This window comes from Sorex fumeus, unplaced genomic scaffold, assembly GCF_029834395.1.
Source record: "Sorex fumeus unplaced genomic scaffold, SorFum_2.1 ptg000141l, whole genome shotgun sequence".
Lineage (NCBI taxonomy): Eukaryota > Metazoa > Chordata > Mammalia > Eulipotyphla > Soricidae > Sorex > Sorex fumeus.
In genome coordinates, this window is record NW_026606198.1 from 2010984 (window position 1) to 2026978 (window position 15995).

The window sequence follows — 15995 nt, forward strand, 5'->3', positions numbered from 1 at the left end:
TGACTATGAAGTGCTGGAAAGGGTTTTCAGGGTTCCAGACCCCTCAAATCAAGGGCAGTTGAAGTTAATGGCGAAGATTTTTGGTTTCAGAGACATACATAGTAATCAGTACAGTTGAATATACCTATATGTGTGTGTGGTGGTGGGGGGGGGGGTACACAGAACATAGAAGTGTATTTCTTTTCCACCGAAGATACTGCGGTGTTAATCTGCTTTCCCCTAATGGCTAATGATATCAAGCATCTTTTCATATACTTATTTTCCATCTGTATATCCTCTCAGAGAAAATGTCTTTTTACATCTTTTGCCCGATTTCCATGTTGGAACACAGAGAAAATCATCTTTGACCCCTCTAGTCTTGTCTGAGAAATAATTATCAGAGAAAAGAAAAACAGGTAAGGTTTTTGTTGATAACACATGGTTTTGTTGTGTTTTTGGTTTTAGGTGACACACGGCCATGTCCAGGGGTTATTCCTGACTATTCTAAAAATTACTCCTGGCAGGCTCAGGAGACCATATGGGATGCTGGGGATCAGACCTAAGTCTGGCGCATGCAAGGCGAATGCCCTACCCATTGTACTATCACTCCATCCTACACATTTATCTCCTGTGCAGATGAGAGAGACCCCACTGAATTGAGTAATTCACTCACAAGACTTTTTTTTTTCCCTTTTGGGTCACACCCGGCAATGCACAGGTTCCTCCTCGCTCTGTGCTCAGGAATTTCCCCTGGCGGTGCTCAGGGGACCATATGGGATGCTGGGAATTGAACCCGGGTTGGCCGCGTGCAAGGCAAACGCCCTACCCGCTGTGCTATTGCTCCAGCCCCTCACAAGACTTTTGAGGTTATGATCGTAGCTTAGTTCAAACAGAGAGAACTCTGGGAAGGAGCATGCCAGATCTCTCAGGGAGGCTTTTGAGGAAAAGGCATATTCATAGTAAAAGAGAAGGTCTTCCTTGTCCTGGAAAATGTAAGATTGCTTTCCCAGGAAGGAGTTGCCTTTAATGGCAAGACTTACCTGTAAACAGCCTTCACAAAAGGCTACCTCCACAGGTTCTTCCACAGTTCCACTCAGAAGACGCTTCTTCAGACTTTCCTTGTTTTGCCTTTTGCTTATACATGTGTAATAACACTTTCCCACTGTTGAATCTCTTCAGACATGAATCAGATATACTTTCCTGTGGTCTGGATCTGTTTCTGGGCTCTCTGTCCTGTTCCATTGATCCATATGTCTCTTTCTTATAGATTTGATTACTTTAGTTCTGCGGTGGGTCTCAATCAGGCAGACTGATTACTCTAACTTTGGCTTCTTTTTTGGTATGTGTGTGTGTGTTGGGGGGGGGGATGGATAGGGGAGAGGTTTGAGCCCTACTGTTGAAGCTGTTTCTGACTCAGTGCTCAAGGGACCTTATGGTTCCAGGATGGAGCTGGGGTTGGACTCACGCAAGCCAGTCAATCACCAGTTCTACCTGTTAGGCCCCTTATTTCTATTGTTAAGGGAAGTGTTTCTTAATCATTTAAAATGACATTCACTGTAGGCTTTTTTGTAGAGATCTTTGTCAGGTTAAGGACATTTCTCAGTCAACTAAGATTGTAAAAGCAAATCCTGAATGGTTGTTAAAGTCTGAGAAGTATCCTTCCTGTTTCTATTAAGAGGATTGTGTGGTTTTTCTTTTTGTCTGTTAATTGGGCACATTGCTTTGATAGATATTCAAATACGAAATCATTTCCATATGTTCCGCATAAACTCCCCTCTTTGCTATGTAGATAAGCAGTGAAACAAATAGATTTTATCTGGAGGATTTTTTTAAGGTGTGTGTGTGTGTGTGGGAGAGAGAGAGAGAGAGAGAGAGAGAGAGAGAGAGAGAGAGAGAGAGAGAGAAACAGTAAAGTACTCAAGAGAGAACACAGGCTTCTCCAAGGATGAAGAGAGAGAACCCCTACACACATCCTAGCATTAGACAGAAAAGCATGAAAGTACACATCTCAAAAGTGGAGATGCGGGCTACATATGTGCCCGGGCACCACATGTGCTCAGCCACATGGGCGCAAGCAGCACATGGGCTCAGGCAGCATATGCGCGCCCTCCTTTGTTCAAGGTGGCCTTTATAGGGTTTCTCCAGCCTGCCCCCACATGAAGTTTCTTCCCAGGTAAAAGTCCATTGCTAAGGAGGTCACCAGGAAGGTTGGGAGGGTGATAGTCTTCTTTGGGCTGAATCACTAAAGTTAATCAGATTAAAGGGGAGGTCCAAAAAGAGGAATTTCATGGGGAGGAGGCCTAAATCCTCAGGGTCTGCCATGGATTTATCAGGCCTCTGTTTTCTGTATCCACAAGGTGGGTCATTCCTAGAATTCTTCTTCCATGAAACTTTGTTTCATTGCAAAGGGCCTTTCCCTATCTACCAGCCTACAACACCCCCCCCATCCCACCCCACCCCTGTGGCAGGGCATTCCCTTTTGTTCTCTCTCTCCTTTTGGGTGCTGTGGTTTGCAAGAGAGGCATTGAGTGGCCTTCATGTTGGGTCTATAGTCTACTTTCAGCATGCATCTCTCATCCTGGGAGGATCCTCCCAACACCCTTTCCTTGGTGTTCCCCTCTCTATCTGAGCTGCCTTGTCCCCCAGAATGTGCAGCTGGCCTCCAAGCCCCGGAGTGAACCTCCTGTACTTGTCTCGGTTATTTTATTCATGGATGTTGGTCTCCCATTTTGTTACTTTATGTTCCCCAGATGAATGCACTCTTTCTATGTCTGTCCCTCTCTTTCTGACTCATTTCACTTAGCATGATACTCTCCTCTTATTAAAAATTTTTCAAACATAAGAGAAACTGGCTTTCTAGAAATATTTTTTGAACAGAAGTGTCATAGAAGCTTCTGCTCTGAACTACAGCAGAAACCCCTCTCCTGAAAGTTGGATTGTACGAAAGCCTGCCCCATCTGGTTGTGAGAAGTGAAAGGAAATGAAAGTCAAAGTCATGGGTGATGCTTAGCATACTGACCTTAGTGGGCCAGTGCATCCAGCCCCGGACATGTGTGCACAGCCTGCCTCACACATCCCTGTTTGTGGAAAAAGCCAAGACTTGTGCCCATGTCCGCCTTAGTCCCTGCCTCCTGACCATGTCTGAAGCTTCCTGCTGTGGCTATGGGAGTTTTCCTGTGTCTTCTGATTTGAGAATTCATGAGTATACAAAACTCCTTTCTTCATGGCTATCATGTCCACATCTGGCTAGAGGCACAGCAGCCATTTAGCGGTATCTAGAAGTCTGAAGGCATCATCAGGCTGCTGATGCACTCGCCTCACAGGTATAGATTGACCTGCTTGCGGTACCATACCCTATCAAAATGCATTGTTTTTTATGAGGTATTTGTGTTGGTTCCAGCAGTGCAGATTCTAGAATGCAGCGCTTGGGCCTAGCAGTGCTTGGGCCTAGCAGCGCCGAGGAGCGACCAAGGTCACATCCAGCAGTACTGGTGGGGAGGACCTGTGGCGTCAATGATGGAGCCAGGCCTTTGCATGTGCCAAGCATGTACTCTCTTATTTTAGCAACAGCCCTGCCCCTGAATTTAAACATTCTTACAGTAAGTCAGTGTTCTCTCTCTCGGTACAGTTATACTTGTAGTCTTCTGACTCCTGATTAGCCTGAGCATTGTTTTTTAATCTTGTTTTGTTTGGGGACCACACCCAGTGATGTCCAGGAGTTACTCCTGTCTGTGCACTTAGGACTTTCTTTCTGGTGGTGGATAGGGGAACTATATGGGATGTGGGAGATTGAACCTGGGTTGGCTGCATGCAAGGCAAGCACCCTCCCTGTGATACTGTCATTCCAGTTCTTCCTGAACATTTTTATCATAATTATTTTTGCTGTTTATGTCCTCCTTCCTATACTTTGCATATTTGTTTTATTTGTGAGTAGTAGATAAGGGCTTTTGTTTTTTCATTATTGCTGTTGAAAACATGTCTTAGCATGTCTGGTCAGGGCATATAAAAAGGAAGTTATATCAAGAGTGAAAAGGAAGAATCAGGAATGTCATTATTGACAGATAATATCACTGCCCCAAAATCCCGGAGAAGCAATGAACCACAGCAAGGAGCAAGAAAAAGAACATGAAAGCAATTTGCTAGACATGTGATCAGTAGTCAAAAGTCAAGCATATTCCTATAAGCCAGCGAGAGACAGATAGTTGACTTTTCAAAACTTCAATTCACAGTGGTATTAAATGTTATATTGTTATAGTATTCTTATTACCATATACAAGTGTTATATTAGATGTTTTAAACTAGTTTAGAGGAGTTCTTTTCTATTTCTAAATGGCTGAATATTTTTAATTCTTTTATTACAAATGTGTGTTAGATTTCCTCTAATGCAGATTTAGCACCTTTCAGATGTATATGTAATTTTTCCCATACTATGTTAGTGTGGTGAATTATCACTTGATCACTTGATATCCCATTACTCATCGATTTGCTCGAGCGGGCGCCAGTAACGTCTCCATTCATCCCTGTTGCATGCTAGAGTAGCCCAATGCCATCTGCTCGTTCTAGGAACACAAAGAGCCTCAAACCGATCATTCAGGGTCTTGACAAAGAAGTCTGACCATCTTGTAGGTGGGTGGCCACGCGATCTTTTGACATGGAATCCAGTTGGTAATGGCTCTAGTCCATAGTGGTCGTCTCTAAATCTCCTTACGTGTCCAGCCCATCTGATTTTCGATGCCTTGGCCAACGAGACAGCTTCCCTGATTCTTGAGCGTTGACGGAGGTCAGAACTCTGGATTCTTTCTCTCATTTGAGTGAAGCGTGATAACTCCAAGCATAGCTCTTTCAATTCCTCTTTGAGAGATTCAAATAACGTTTGTATCCTATTTTTGTAGGGCCCAGGTCTCAGACGTGTACGTTAATGCAGGAAGAACAGTGGAATCTAAGAGATGTGCTCGGAGCTGGAGTTTCTTCATCCTCTTGGTTATTTCTTCAACGCTCTTGGAGGTGTTCCAAGCCACTCTCTTCCTCCTGCGCAACTCAGGTGCCAGGTCATTTGTCATGTTGACTTCTCGACCTAGGTACACATAGCTGTTGCATTCGGAGATGGTCGTACTGTTGAGAGCAAATGGAATGTCAGGAACAAAACTGTTTCTCATGAACATTGTCTTTGTGAGATTCAGCTGTAATCCAACCTTTCCACACTCACGGTCGAAGTTGGTCAGCATTTGTGCCGCTTGGCTGATGTTTGGTGTTATTAGAACGCTGTCATCAGCAAAGCGGAGGTGGTGTAGTTGCTGACCATCTGTCTTCACTCCCATTCCTTCCCATTTCACTCGCCGCATGATGTTCTCGAGGGTGGCACTGAAGAGTTTCGGTGAAATAGTATGACCCTGCCAAACCCCTCTCTTGACATCGATGATCACTTCTTTGTAGGATGGTGAGATCCTGGGAGCAAATCCATAATACAACTCACAGAGGATCCTGATGTATTGAGTTTGAACGCCCTGATTGGCTAGGGCTTCAATGACCGCTTCCGTCTCAACAGAATCAAAGGCCTTCTTTAAATCAGTGAACGTTAGACAGAGCGGCATCTTGAACTACTGAGAAACCTCAATGAGCTTGGTTATCGTGTGGATATGGTCGATGGTGCTGAATCCTTTGCGAAACCCGGCTTGCTCGCATGGTTGTCCTTCATCTAGTGTTCTGCCAATCCTATTCAGGATGACTCGAGTGAACAGCTTCTAGATGCCAGACAATAGGCAGATTGGGCAGTAGTTGCCAAAGTCGTGGATGTCTCCGTTCTTGTATAGTAGTACAGTCCTGCTGGTTTTCCATTGGGATGGAAACTTGCATTCAGACAGGTAGCGTGTGAAGAGCCAAGCCAGTGTCTTGATGAGTATTGACGGTAGGTTCTTCAGTTTTCAGGTTGACCTTGTCTGGGCCAGGTGCTCTTTGTTTCTTTACTGATGAGATGGCATGTTGGATTTCGGAAGGGAGATCGTTGGGAACGACATATGCAGTGGTGAATTATAATTAGAATTATTTTTTATTGTTAGATAGTTGTTATTGAGGACTTGGTGTAAGTTCATCTTGTCCAGACATATATCATTAGATTTAGTTCACTAATATTTTATTCTTTTTTTTTTTTGCATTTGTGTTCCTAAATGAGATTAGCTTAACATTTTCCTTTAGTGTACTACGATTCTTTGTTTTTTGATTTTGTTGTTATTGTCGTTCTTGCGTTGGGACCATACACAGCGGTGTTCATTCCTTAATCTTGGCTCTGCACCAGGGATCACTCCTGGCAGTTTTTGGGGGACAATAGTGGGTGCTGGGGATAGAATCCAGGTGGGCCATAGGCAAGGCCATTGCCCTACCTGCTGTACTATCACTCCGGCCCCTACCATCGTTAGTTTAGTAAAAGAACAGTGAGTTGCGCATTTTGTTCATTCTACTACTTACATAAAGAGAGGGATTAATTGTTGCTTGAAAGGGAAATAACCATGCAGAATCACTAGGACCTATTATATTTTCTTTTTTTTGTTTTCTTTTTGGGTCACACCTGGCAATGTACAGGGGTTACTCCTGACTTTGCACTCAGGAATTACTCCTGGCGGTTCTCAGGGAACCATATGGGACGCTGGGAATCAAACCCGGGTCAGTCACGTGCAAGGCAAATGGCCTACTTGCTGTGCTATCGCTCCAGCCCCAATTTTCAAATATTTTAAAATCGTTTTCAGATATTTAGATTTTTGTCTCCAATTGAATTTCTTGATTACTTACATATTCTTTACACTCCTGTTTCTTCTTGAGATTATTTTGATTGTTTCAATTAGCTTAAATTCGACACCTATATTTTCAAATTTTTACCAGTATAGGTTAAAATAATTAAAAAGTTCCTAGTTTAGGACATAGTTAGAATCCTTTTGTTGGGAAGAGGGATTCCAACAGCTCTCAGGAGGTTCTGGGGCCCTGCTGGTTATTTCTTTGGGAACTCATTCCCATCACTCTCTCCATCCACTCTTCACTTCACTGGCCTAAGTAGAATCTCTGTGAGAGAACAGAATGGGTCCTTTTGCATGTTCAGTTATCGCATTTCCCTTATTTGCTGTAAACTCAGTATTTTTGTACAGTTTAACCAGTAACGGTGACAAATCTGAGCATTGTTCAAAAGACTTCTTTTTGACTCAGGCTAGTGAAAATAACAGAAAATATATTAATGTGCTCAAGAGTATTGTTGCAAACATCTTAGCATATATGTTAGTAGTGAATTTTGCTTGTTTGGGTTTTGACACACCCAGCAGTGCTCCGGGGGACCATGCAGTGCTGGGGATGGAACCCAGGATCTTCCTCTGCTCTCGTCCCCTGATACAGACCATGCCCTGTCCGTTTTGACCCCCTCTCTGGCCTCTAGAGTGAATCTTTTTTAGAAGCCAAAAGAGATACGCACCTAAGCGCCTTTGATCTCCCATTGTCCAGGTCTCAATATCACAGTATTTTTCAACTTTTAATCACCTGCGTGCTGATAATAAATTCAGATTTAAGACGTAGAAAAGACCAAATTTGCAGGCCAGAAAGATAGTCTAGGCATTAAAGAGTGAGCCCTGCATGTGGTGAAATCTGGTTCACTCCCTGGCACCATCTGGTTCCCTAAGCACTGAATGTGGGTGTCTACAGGCCCCAAAGCCTTGGTGCTCCTGGGCCAGCACCCCCACATTCTCGGGCTTCTTAGTAAACCACCAGCACCCTTCGTTTAAAATCACTGGGAGGGGCCTCCAGATTCCTGAGCACTGATTCACAGCTTCTCCCTGCACCTCCTCTTCCCCCCACACCAAAAGAATTAAAAGGCAGGTGTAGCGGAGAGTACAGAGGTTAAGGTGCATGACTGGGAAGGGGTTGATGCTTATTTCACCCCTGGCCGCACACAATCATCATGGAGTGTAGTCCTGGGAGCCTCAGGCACCACTGGCGGAGCTGGGAAAATCATTAGCCCCCGAAAGACATGAGCAGTGCCTCTTCCTTTGGCCCTTGCACTTAACATACTTTATAAATATAAAGGTGTTGTCGATCTCCAGTCATTTCTGTGTGCAAATTTATGCGTCCAAAAATCCAACTTAGAAATGAATTTTTTGTTTTGTTTGGGGCACACCCAGAGCTCAGAGTTTACTCTTGACTCTGTCCTCAGAAATCACTACTGGCAGGGCTCAGAGGACCTTCTGGGGTGCCAGAGATCAGACCTGGGTCAGTGATGTGCAAGGCAAGCACCTTATCCTCTGTGCCATCATGTCTGCCCCAGAAAATGATTTTTCAGTAAAATATAAATGAGTTCTAAGGCCACTAGTATGACCACCGCAGCTATTTGGAGGGAACTGTTTGCTTCAGGATTGTTTTCCATCCTTTAACTTTGGGTCTGTGTTCGCTCTGAAGGTTCAAATGAGTTTCTTGTAGGCAGCAGAATGTTGGGTTCAGTTTCCGAATCCATTTAGCCTCTCAGTGTCTCTTGATTGGTGCGCTTAGACCATTGATGTTAAGAGAGGTTATTGGTAGAGGGTTTTGTGCCATCTTTCTGTAGGGGCTTGTTGTGCTCGTAGGGGGTTTTCTTCTCTTAGAGAAGACCCCTTAGTCCTTCTTTTAAGTTGGTTTTAAGTCTATGATGTTCCTGAGCTGATGTTTATCCATGAAATAGTGTATGTTTCTTTCCGAGTTTGAATGAGAGTTGAGCTGGATAGAGGATTGTTGGTGAGGCGTTCATTTCATTGGGTTTTTTCACTATATCCCCCAAATGTAGACGCCTGCGAATAGTCTGACAGTTTTGGCGCTCTGGTGGTCAGTAGCTTGGGGAACATGGCACTTAGGGGGGGTGTCTGGACTACCCCCCAGGGGCTTCAGTGTTGAGCTAGCATGAGGGGCTGCCCCTGCTGCGTGGCCAGGGTTTCTCCTCACCTTCTCTTCCCCTGGACGGTCCTGGGGTTTGTGTGTCCGACACTGGCGTTGGATTCCCTGGGCTGGCCACCCGCCTGGTAGGCATCAGCCAAGTCCCTGAAGGTGAGTGCTGGTGCCTCAGTCACTCCCTCCACTGCAGAGTCAGGAACCAGGCCTTCCTTCCTGGTGCTGGCCCAGGAAAGTGGAGAGTGCCACCATGTGGTTGCAGAACACTGTGTGAGTTGTCCTGGCACATGTTAAGGCCTGTCATTCTGTGCTCCCCCGCTAGGACTGTTTGCTACTCAGCCCCAACAACCACCCACTCGGGAGCACTTGGCGATGAGTCTTGTAGTTAGGGGAGTGGGTAAGTGGGTCCTGGGGAGGCTACTGCCAGGGTGGGCACAGGAGCCATTGAATCTGTTTCTTCTTTCTGCAGGTGCCAGATCACTGAATTTTGACCATTTGGGACACTCCTGGACCCAAGGAACTGTGACCACAGAGCAGCACACACACTTTTCCCATGCGTGGTAGGTGCACATTCCCTCGACATTCTCTTGATTGGAGAGCAGAGAGTTGGTTATTTCTCAGCTGTGGATACGGACCCTAAGGAGAACCCATCATCTCTGTGCCGCTTCTTTGAGTCTCATTCCTTCAGCCTCCTTAAGGTGCCTCACAGATCCCCCTCCTTGAGACTGGACTCCTCAGAGATGCCAGGAAGTCCTGAGGTGCCAGGACTGGTTTTCTCCTTCAGCAGCTGTGTGTAATGGGAGGAGCTCTCCAGAGGCTCCTCTGATGAAGTGTGACTTCACTTCCCTTTCTCGCCGACTGGAGACACCTGCCCTGTGCCTCTATCGATTTGTGTGGTGCTGGGGATCAAACCCAGCCAGCGCGTGAGTCACTGGCGACAGGAGAGACAGTCATGGCAGGGAAGGGGCCGGGCCTGGCCTTCCGCAGCTCACATTGTACATGTAGGGCCCAAATACTCAGAATGTCTTGAACAAAGAATGCTGGGCTCACCAGAGGCCCCCACGCCAAAGATCAGAGCTGGAACCCTTAAGACACACGCACGAGTGAGCTCAGAGTGTGAAGTGGCATGAAAAAACTGAGGTGACAGACTGCAGCAACAGTATAATGAGTAGTAACGCCGCTTGCACTTGCCTTGTGTCCAACTGACCCGGGTTCAATCCCCAACACAACGTATGTTGCCCCGCGTCCTGCCAAGAATGATCCCTGAGCTCAGAGCCAGGAGTAAGCCCTGAACTCCAGTGACTGTGGCCCAGATCCATGATAAATTCAGCTTTGAAAGTTCGTAAAGAACAGAGTCAGTTTCGCAGTTGCTGAGGACAGTAGCATAGAGACCAAAACCAGGCTAGTTCAGGTGGTCATCCTCAAAAGGAAAACGTTGTCAGTTCCTGCGGTGCCATCAGGAAAGTAAAAACACAGCCCAAGGTATACAAAGTTTGGCCAGAGCTGTAGCATAGCGGGTCGGTGTTGCCTTGCAGCACCCAACCAGGTTTGATCCTCGGCACCCCACATCTTTGAGTAACTTCTGAGCATATCCAGATGTCGCAGGGGAAGAAAAGAAAATTTCTGTACAAGCTCAGTACAGACGCACCCATCACCATCACGGTGGCCTAGTGATGTAGTGTTTCCCACTGGTCGGTGGTGGGCCTGGGGGCAGAGGGTCAGCTGGAGCCACAGGAGTCCAAGCAGGTCTGGAGTCATGGCCCCTGTGCACAGCTGCCGGGGATGTGAAAGGGTGCAGAGTTCCTCAAAAAGATACAGAAGGCCGGGAGGAGGAGGAGCCACAGTGGGTCAGGAGCTTGCTTGGCATGCAGCTGACTCGGGTTTTGATCCGCCCTTCCCCCTTCCTGGCATCTTTTATGTTCCCCTGAGCCCACCCGGAGTAATTCCTGAGTGCAGAGGCAGCAGGATGGAACCCAAAACCCCAGAGTCAGCTGGCCACTTCTTTGCAGGAACCTTGCTCCACAGCACCCCCTGCATGCCAGCTTTTTCCACTCCTGAGGGGCCCCTCAGGTTCCCCCACTAAAGTCCTAGGAAAGAAGAGGATGGCTTCAGTCCAGACCAAGTACCTGGGATGCAAGATCCGCTGGATCAGCTCTTGGTTCCATAATTGGAGCCATGGGAGCATTTGTATGAAACAGTCATGTATGGTCTCAGCTAGCAGCAACATTCTCAGTGGAAAAAGAAATGTCCCATTCCCCAGAGAGGTAGACACCCTCAAACAGTCAGCTCAGACATGTCGGGTGTTCCAATGGTTACTGACCTACTCTGCACTTCTCGGTGAACAGATGCGTTAACTATCTAGCACCTGCCCTCTCCAGGTGACTGTGTGGTGCTATGCAAAGTCTCAAGGACCGCAGGGGTACCTTAAGACTGACTCTTTCCAGAGAGAGAGTTCGGGGGTAGGGGGGGGGGAGCAACATTTTTCTTGAGTAACTCTTGGCCCAAGCAAACAGGACCCATTCCTGTCATGGGAGAAAACTCTTTGCAAATGTGGAAGCAGCCAAATGGGGCAAGAACAAAGGCCACAGATGGGGGCAGTTGAAAGGGAGCATGGGAAGGGCCACAGGAGGCCAGAGCAGAGAGCCACAAAGGAGACCCAGGGAGTGGACCCGGGGGCTCAGAGAGCACTGGGTCAGGGTGGATGAAGCCAGAACCAGTGTCTTGTCTCCTCAGGGTGACGTGGAAGCTGCACTGTGAGGGCCGACCACTCTTTCCCTGCTTCACAGGCTGTCACCTGAAATGAGGCGGGGGTGGGGCGGGGGGAGGGAAGCCGACCTACTGTGGAGTTTTCCAGAACTTGTCTCTCTCCTCACTTGGGGATTCTCCACTTTGTCCTTTGCTTTCATTCTGTGTCACTTTCTTCCCTTTCCCTTCAGAAACCAAATGGAACCAGAGCCTCAGGACTAAAGGGTTTCCCAGGGCTGCCTCCTCGTTCCCATGCAATTCCAGGCCCCTAGCTCCTGACTGTCATTCGTAAAACCAAGGGGACCCCGATGACGTTTCTATATTTGGGGGCTTATTAAAGTGCTCCTTGTACGAAGAAAGTGATCACATTTTCCTGATCGAATTTGAGTGCCTACTGCAAGTGGAGCACTCAGGGTACTAGAAGGAAGATAAAACCTGTTGTCTGCAACATGTTCATCTTGAAGTGGAGACCGTGCGAACAGTTTCACAGGGAATGGGAGAGGCAATGGACGCTGTAATTACTGGCCTGAAACAATATCAGCCTCCAGTAACTTATCCACAGCCAGTTGTGTTTTGTGGAGAGAGAAAGCTCGGGTGCAGCTTAATGATCTGGTACGGAGGCATAGAAATTAGTGGTGGGTAGAGGAAGCGTGTCAGAATGCCAGTGATTTCAGGCTGCTTGGAAGAATGGACTAGAGTTCAGATCATCTTTCAAAAGTCCTGAATAGAATCTATGTCTTTCTTTTGTTTCGGGGAGAGGTCTTTGGGATGCCGATATGGAATAAAACCTGTTTAAGGACAATCCAGGGCAATTTTCAGGAAAGGGACAGATGGAGGCATGTCCTGCACTTAACACCCATCAGTCCTGATAAAACTGGGGTGTGCCTTGAATCCCTCATGTTCCTACTTCGAGTTTTAACTACAGCAGTCATAAAATGAGAAATGATGATGTGGTAGTTTCTAGACTTGTAGATTTGCAGAACAGAAAAAAACAACAATACAGTTAAGACCATGATCAAAGATTTTTCACTTTTAAAACAACTTTAAGACTGAAGGGGATAAATAAAAATAACTTCGTTTTCATAAAACAATTATTGGCATTGTAGAAAGGTCACACTTGATTAATAGAACCAATTTTTTTCTTAGAAAAGGAGAACATTGGTTATATTATCCTTTATGGTTTTTCGGGGGGGAGTAAACGTGGTAATGCCCAGGGATTTCTCCTAGCTCTGCACTCAGGAATTACTCCTGGTGGTCCTCAGTGGACCATTTGGGATGCTAGGGATTGAACCTGGTCAGCTGTATGCAAAGCAAATACTCTACCTGTTGTCCTATATCTCTGACCCCTGAATATATTATTCTTCTTTCGAGGACCAGGCTAAATATCACAGATGGGATTTGATGCTGTCCTGACTCTGCTGACCTGGGTTCAATTCCCAGCTCCATAAATGGTTCCTCACCTCCTGCCAGGAGTTCAGTGATGCCTAAGCATAAACCAGGAGTCAGCCTTGAGCATCACCGTGTGGCCCGAAAAGAATTGAACACAGTTCCATCTGACACTAACATTTTTGTTTGTTTGTTTTGAGTCACAGGGATTACTCCTGGCTCTGCACTCAGGAATTACCCCTGGTGGTGCTCGGGGGACCCTTTGGGGTGCCGGGAATGTAACGCGGGTTGGCCACGTGCAAGGCAAACGCCCTGTCCACTGTATTATTGCTCTAGCCCCTGACACTAACATTTTAGAATTACAGATGGGTAGGACCTGCTTGCCTCCCAGGCCGTTGCTCCACCAAATAGCAACAGGGAAGCTAAGAATAGTCTCTCGGCCACCACGAGCTCCCATGTGGTAGCCACTACTTGAATCAACTCGATTCCCCAGTTTCTGCTCTGATCTCAGCTCCAACATCATCCCGGGCCCACAAACTCACCTTCACAGTAGTCCAGTATCCTGTGGGTTCGGAATTGAGGTGGGAGGAAGGAAATTGTTTTTTAAGGATTCAGGCGGGATTGCAATGACAAACACTTTTATGACCTGCCTCTTCCAAGGTAGTTTGCCCCCACAAAGTCAGCGCTCCTCATTTTCCAGTTTCACTAGGTGGTGCTCTCTGTCTGCTGAAAGGTCCCTGATGAACAAGAACCTGCTGCTTTCTCAAGGTCCTTGCCCAATGTCCTTAAATTAGCTCTCTGTCTCTAATCCCGGCGACCAATGGCTCCAAGATGAGATACAACAATTTTCATACATTTTCCTCTATGGAAACCTTTTTGGATCATTCTTAGTTATTTATAGCAAGCAATACAAAATAAATGTTTTAAAATTTTTTATTAGTGAAACACCGTGAGGTATAGTTGTAGACTTAGAAATTTTTGTGCTTGGGTTTCAGTTATACAGTGATCGAGTACCCATCCCTCCACCCGTGCCCATTTTCCACCACTGATGCCACTATACCTCCCACCCCCATCTCCTCGCATCCCACCCTGCCTCTGTGGCAGGGCATTCCCTTTTCTCTCTCTCCTTTTGGGTGTTGTGGTTTGCAAAAGAGGCATTGAGTGGCAAGCATGTTCGGTCTATAGTCTACTTTCAGCATGCATCTCCCATCCTGAGAGGATCCTCTCAACACCCTTTTTTGGTGCTCCCTTTTCTATCTGATCTGCCATTTCCCTAGCATGTGCAGCTGGCCTCCAAGCCATGGAGTAGACCTCCTGGTACTTATCTCGGCTCTTCTTGGGTGTTAGTCTCCTATTTTGTTACTTTATGTTCCCCAGATGAATGCATATTTTGGGGAAATCTCGGGTAGTGGTGGGAAAACTCAAAGGTGGTGGAAAGGGGTCATGGTGGTGGAATTGGAGTTGAAATATTAGGTAAAGGTAAAGGTAAAGGCCCTCCCGTTGTTGGTTGATTTGCTTGAGCGTGCCCAGTAACGTCTCCATTGGAGACTTTGTTGTTACTGTGTTTGGCATATCGAATACGTAACGGGGAGCTTGCCAGGCTCTGCCGTGCGGGCAAGATACTCTCAGTGGGATACTGGGCTGGAGTGATAGCACAGAGGAGTTGAAATATTGAGTGTAATTAAATACTGTGAATAACTCTTTGAGAAAAGAAAGAAACAAAACTAGCACTCTGGACTCTTCAATAGAGACTTGTGCTGCTGGGACCCAGCGGGGGTCCATGGTGGGGACTTAGCGCCAAGCCCTGTCCACTATGGGCAGGGCGGGCCACAGTAGCCCTGCCCCCAGCAGCCCCACCCCTCGGGCAAGCCCCATTTGAAAAAGCATGGGCGCATTCTGCGCAGGCACAGTGACATGGGGCAAATTTAAGTTTTCCGGGGAAATCATAAAGGTTAGTGGTTTGGAAATCGCTCCAACTGGACTTGGAAGGCGTATTTCATATGTCAGATCTTCAACCTGATCTTCAGGTTGTTCTATAGCTCTTGGTGGAATCATACTCCTAGGATGCAAAGCCAGAGGCGTACTCTCATCGAGGGCGGGAACCAAAGTCCTAGAAAACTTACCAGGGCAGTACTTGTTAAAACCTTAAAGAACCCAGAGTTCGCCAGGGGCTGAAGGGTAGGGGGTGATACAGTGGTAGGATCAGGGGAAGGTGAAAGCCAGGGCTTAGGGGACCCTGGGGGGCCTTGGGGGACTGGGGGTAGGACTCTCCCCCCGGAGTGGAGCTCCCTGCACCAGCAGCCAAATTGGCTGCCAAGTTAGGAGACAAGAGGATAGGGAGTATTTTCCAGTACATTTTCAAGCCTAGGTCTAGGCAAGAAGGGCCTAGTGTCCTCTTCCAGAGGAGCTAAGTTCCAATAACTTCATCAGCACGATGAACGCCAATTGAATCCTATCTCCAGTTTTCATGCGAAATAGTGAAGGCAAGCAGTTTTGAAATGCGGGGCTGAAGGGTAGGGGGTGATTCAGCGGCAGGATTAGGGGAAGGTGAAAGCCAGGGCTTGGGGGGCCCTGGGGGGCTGGGGGTCAGGGGGACTGGGGGTAGGACTCTCCCCCGGAGAGGAGCGCCCTGCAGATGGGTAAGGAGGCAAAGGACTGCAAATATTTGTAATACCATATCCATGGCAAAAAAATTGTCCACTTCCTGAGCCTGAGGATTAAGGCAGCTGGGGCACTACATGTGCATGCCCTTATCACACACGCCCTTGGCAACCACAGACCCTTGGCAACTGCGTAACCCACCCCCTCAGCATCTTTATGAGCCATTAACTGGCCTTTACTGGATCTGGGCAAAGCTGGCCCCTCAAAACCAGCAGGACCCAGGCTTTCCTTCTTCCCCCAAGGCACCAAACACATCCAATCAGGTCCTCTACCCCACCCCCCTTGCCTCCCCTCCCACTCTTGCCACCCAACAGGACTGGGAGTGCCCACTCCTG